The following is a 6066-nucleotide window of genomic DNA, read 5'->3' as shown; positions in this document are numbered from 1 at the left end:
AAAAAAAAAAAAAAAAACATATATAGAATTTTTATAAAGAGAACTTTTTATAAAGAAATACCTAAACACTTTTATCTTTTTTCCCGCTTAAGGTTAGCGTTACTTATACCGTTAAATAAACACCATTCGTTCCACGACGAATCAAATAATTCTGCCCGTAGATTACATCACGTCGAATGTCTATCGACTTTATTCTTCCTTTTTTTCTTTCTCGGTTAGGGGGACGTACAGAAAGTGGCAAGAATAAGGGTGGAGCGATCTGAGACCGTGGTGGGTAACGAGCGAGGTAACCAGCCAATTACTTGGCTGAGCGGTTTTATTTGTATTTAATTCTTATTTAATTTACTTTTTACGGTTGCCTTCGTCGGTTGCCTCCGTTAACGAAATGGAAGATTTCCACTTTCTGCTTCTCAAATTCAAAGAGTTGGTGGTGCATCGAACGTAATTAATTTTGAGAAAAGGCATAATAAAAACTTCCGCTCGGATCAGGCGTAATTTTCAATTTAACAAATATCTCGAAAACGATCGGTGAAGATCGTCGTGAAGATTCGATAACGTTGATCGAACAATTTAATCAGCAATTTAAACTAACGTATTTGTACCGTCTATTCTAGAAGTTACTCCGGGTTAAAGTAATCCTTTGTAATTTGAATTTTACCCGTTCGTTGGATCGAAATATAAATTGTACGATTCTTTTTTTATTATTTATTTTAGAAAAATTTCTAAAATTTCGTTGAAAATTTTAATTCCACTTTTTATTATAATTATAACACTTATCGTTCTTCTTTTTTTATTGTATTTAAAAAATATATATATATATTTAAAGATATGCTATAGATATTAAGGATAAAAAATGATTTATCAAAAATGAGATTCGGATTTTAAAGAAATCCGTTTATAAAATTTTTGAATGTTTTGATCATCGAACCGGTTTGACGAATGAACGGTAACAGAAACGGAAGAATGATCGATTTACCATCTTCCCAATTCCCGCGCGCATACGTTTACTCGAAAGGAAATTCCGCGTAAAAGTCGCAGCAAAGTCTCATTGATCCCTCCGGGATGAAGTTGTTATTCCAGTGAACTTGTTACGTTATATTTATCAGCACGGTGCACACTGCCACCACCCGTCGAGCTTTATCGTTCCTTTCGGTCCCATTTTTGCTCCCTCGACTTTATTCACCTACGTACTGTCAAGACAAAGCCGCAAACGACGTTATAAAGGACAGCCAAAAATAGGCTGTATTAAACGAATGATGCGAGTGATTTCTCTTGACGTTTAACATTTTAGCGAGTAAAAACGTAGAAAATAATATATATTAATTTTTAATTTTAATTTTAATAAAAATTCTCGTTTCAATAAATTTATAAATAAACTCTTCTCAAAATTTATAAATTTAATTAATCAAATTCTTCTTCCATATACTCTAGGAAATTGTATAATTGTATAATGGATTAAATTTATGACGGGAAAAAAATATTTCGTCTTAGAAAAATATGATGGTCGTAAAAATTTAATTGAATTAGAGTCCTTCCTCTTCGTAAGGACAAATACGAAAGGAGCTCGGAAGGTACGTGCTTAATCAAATAGTAGGAGCTTGGTGGTTGGAAATTTACCCTCTATTCCAGTCGATCTGGTTTCTCAGTCCGTTTAATGTAGAGAGAAAGCCACCCTCTTTGTAAAAGGTCAGATCTATATGAGTGGTGAGCTTACGAAGCTTATTTTTTAATTTCTGTTCAATATGTTGCCATGCCACTCGAATGTTTGTTCAACGTTTTAAAGTTATTTCAAGACAACGCGCCACCAACCCATCCCAACCCGTGGGAGGGGTTTCTCGTGCAATTGTCTTTTCTATTAGAATAGGGGGAAGCGAAATCGTCGGTCGTGTGATCGTTTCGTGTGAACCCCTTGATCCTTTCGTTTCTTCTATTATTTAAACAAACATATCATTCGTTCCACCGTTCAAACCTCCCGAGATTTTCTCAATCTACTTCTACATTTTCGAAATGTTAAACATCGTTGATAAACTTATCGAGACAACGAGATAAATTTTTCTATATTTCGAAAAAAAGAATCTAAAAAATAATGAATCTAATTTCTAAATTCCAAAATTCTAATCCTGAAATTTTCTTTCAAAATCCATCCTTTTGCATTCATCGGGATGAAACATCATCCCCTCCCCCTCCCTACACACTTATCCCATCGCGTTTCCATTCTATTTTCGTGAACCGTTCACACACAAAATATGATCGCTCGTCGTCCCTATTACTTCCCTAGCAAGCACGTCTCTTCCCTTCCGTTCAAGCGAGAAGAAACCGGATTAAAAAATGAAACGACGAAAGAGGAAAACGAAAAAAAAAGAAGAGGGGAAAAAAAGGAGGAAGAAGAAGAGAGGAAGAGAGAGAGAGAGAGAGAGAGGCTCTAAACGACGGTGGAAGGTCAAGCCCGAGATTACGAAAGGCTCGTGCGACGTTTGCTCGTTAATTAGGGAGTTCTAATTATAGTAAATGCGTGAGCAGAGGCAAGGTACGCGGAGATCGTGCCACGGCAGAAGCTCCGGGGATCAAAATGCAACCCTCCGCGAACGAGCCAAGATTACCTTCGAGGGTCCTCGCCGCTCCCTTCGCCTAAGGCCAACCTGCGACGACGACGACGACGACTTCTCTCTCTCTCTCTCTTTCTCTCTATCCCTCCGTCCTATGCCGCTCTAGATCCCTTTTCCCTTTCTCTCTACGGCTCACCCTCTACACCTCTATATTCCGTTATAGCGCGCTCTCATCCACTCTCTCTCTCTCTCTCTTTCTATCTCAGATATCACCTAAAATAACATCAGCCTGGAACCACTCGCCAGGATAGATTTTACTGCTCGGTGTATAACAAATGGATTAGTATTTCGGTAGACGAACGTTAATCCCATTTCGTTATGGGCACGGAGATATTATGTGTATGCTTCGATTATCGCGCCTTGATTTCGGTCAATCGTTCGGGATCCCTAGTATTACTATTTACGGATCGTCGACTAGGGAAAAAATGATCCTATTCGATCTGGGTTATGAGGAAAAATTAAAATACTTAAATTGATGTTAATTTGGTGCAAAGTTTTGGTTTATCAAGTGAGAGTTATGGATTTATCGTATCATGCACACGATATGAAATATTTAATTAATTAGATTTCTGAAAAAACTCGATGTAAGTTATGAGGAGATGTAACTTGGTATTGTTAACTTAAATTGATGCAAAGTGTTTTGGGTTTATCGATTTATCGTATCATGTGATATAAATGAAAAAAAAAAAATAATAGAATTTCGTTCTTTCTCGCAAAAATAATTAATCTCAAGAATGAACGTGCGAAAAAGATATCTTATATACAAGGAATTTTGTACAATTGATTTACTCGTTAATAATTATCGTCTTTATCCCTTCAAGATAAGAAACACTGCACGAATCAAATCGAGACACGTATTTTCGTTATATACCCAAGTTAAACCAGGCAGCACGCTTAAACGAACCTAAGTAAACATCGTGTAAAACACGTTTCAGACAAGTAATCCCCATTATGCTAGCGGTACGTCTACTTTCATCGTGAAAATTCTTTGCAATTGTTGGAGAAACGTGTCTGTGTACAGATTAGAGGAACAGGTATAGAAGAGGATATATATCGGGAGGGGGAGGGGGGCGGTTATTTGTCAGGAAATTTCAAGAATCTCTTCTTCTTTTATCTGGGCCATCCACTCACGGACTGCGAAGTGAGCAGATATATGTTTTGCACTCGTTAGAGTGGAAAATGTGACAGTTCGGGACCGCAGAGGGGTGCATTCGATCCCCTCCCTCCCCCCTGCGAGAATTCTGGAACGTCGCCACGTGGGAATTTGGACACGCGTTTCTGTTCCCCGCCCAACGACCCTTCCTGTACCCCCCTGTGTGCTGTAACCACTCTGATCGTCGCTGTTAGCTTTTTTTTTTCCCTCTGTTCGACGTTTCTGAGACGTGATATCGAAAGACGAGCAACTTTTTCTACTGGAGCGACGTCCACACGAGAAGAATTTGTGTTGCAACGTTATTGTAATGTAACGAAACTGTAACAATCAAGCAATTTGGATATTTATGAAATTGTTGAAAATTTGATATGGTGGATTTTAGATTCAAAATTAGCAAAAAAAATTTTAATATCTTTTATTAAAAGAATGTAATTAAAATATAATCAAAATCTGATATAACAAATAAATTTTTTCGATATATATATATCGAAGGATCATATTTCTTTCCCTGTATTCTTTCCCTCTGACGATTGTGACATACGTGTCAAGCGTCGGACGTATGAAAAATATGAAGCGTAAACAGATATAATAGGCCTATAGGTAACGAATCTCATTCGAGGCCAGACACACTCGACAATTACCACTGCGAAAGTGAGTGACGTTTACGTCAAGCCAGCCCGTTTATCCGGAGGGTTGCTGGCAGTTTCCTTATCTGACGATTTCGTGCTCCGTGAAACAAATCAGACTACGTTAATACGTCCTCCATATCATGCGGAAAATGTGAAGGGATATGGGCGGATATACAGATATAATTGTTGATTGGGACATATTGAATAGGATATAGTTGTTTGATCTCGAATTATTGAATTGGGGACTCCAATAAGCTGGTTGGTTAAACAAGAAATTAAAATTGTGCGAAGGAAAAGGCGTGCTCGGAAAATAGATCTTTCTTTGGATATTTTATTTTGAAAACATGAAGATATCATTCGAATGTGTCGAATATCTTTCGTAGAGAATTTGTTAGATATGTTTTATTCAGAATTAGATTTCTTTATAAATTTCTTTATTTCTTTATGCTCGATGCGAAATTGAAAAGGTTAATTAATTCTTCGAAACAAAAATTAAATTGCTTGCTTGTTTTTTTTCTGAAGCAATATTAATTTACAGATAGACAGATAATGAGAAAACATTGAAAACTAATCGAATCTTCAAGGTAATTTCATTTCCTTCCTTCCCCAATCATAAACAAGCCGATAATAATGACATTTTGCGAAGTTCTTCACGTACACAAATGTCCACAAGTATTTAAGTATTTATCATTTCCAATCGAAATCAGAAATTAAAGCGTCAACGATCAAAAAGATAGTTAAGCCAATTTATCTATTAACCATCTGGAACGAGATTTATGAGGAAATATTAAAAAGAAATTTATTGCCACAATCTCAAATCATTGATGCCGTTAATGATGGATACGTAGTAAAACGAATATAATTTACATAAAAAAAATTCTTTGTTGCCTCGATTTTCAATAATAATACATTATAGATATAAATTGTCGCTGAAAAATATTTTCGTTACAATAATATTTTTCCATCTTCTCGAATATCATATCATGAACAGAAATAGACGAATGGAAATTACATCTTTTAACGAATATCTTTATTCATATAACATTTGGAATATGTATGTAACGCAACGTGCATCACAAATAATTTTTTTTTTTACAGGTTTGCGCTATTTACGGAACGTGCTGCAATAAACTTTGCTCGTTCACCAACTTACAATCCTCTCGCGTGTTTTACACGCACGCGATTGCAAACCAGATGTCAACCAGATTAGCGATAAGATTAAACATTCGATTGCACGATTAAAATGGCGAACGCTCGCGAAGGTAGGCGCGCGCGAGCGTACTTCGAATTTTCGAACGAACTTCGTTTCGTTCGAAAGAAAAAGAAGGAGGGACGCGTGTTGGCTATGGGGGAGAAGAGAAGAGGTTCCTCCAGAAGACAAGAGAGGGGGAAGGGGGAATTTTCGTGGAAAAATGTTTGGAAGCTGACAAGATCGGCCCGCGTTTAATCGTTTCTCGTATTTGCGTAAACCGAAAAGAAGCGATAGCGACGGTTGAAACCGCTCGCTTGTGTCTGAACAACACACGATAAGGTTTTATGGCCCGTCACTCATCGCCGAGACGAGCCGCGCAAACCGAACCGAGTGAATTGATATCGTTCAACCGACTGACATGAATTCACTGTTAAACTTGAAATATTGAAAATTTATTTATTTCGTGTAAACGATGAAAACGAGAAA

Source organism: Apis dorsata, unplaced genomic scaffold, assembly GCF_000469605.1.
Source record: "Apis dorsata unplaced genomic scaffold, Apis dorsata 1.3 scaffold_194, whole genome shotgun sequence".
Classification (NCBI taxonomy): Eukaryota; Metazoa; Arthropoda; class Insecta; order Hymenoptera; family Apidae; genus Apis; species Apis dorsata.
This window is presented reverse-complemented; position numbering follows the sequence as displayed.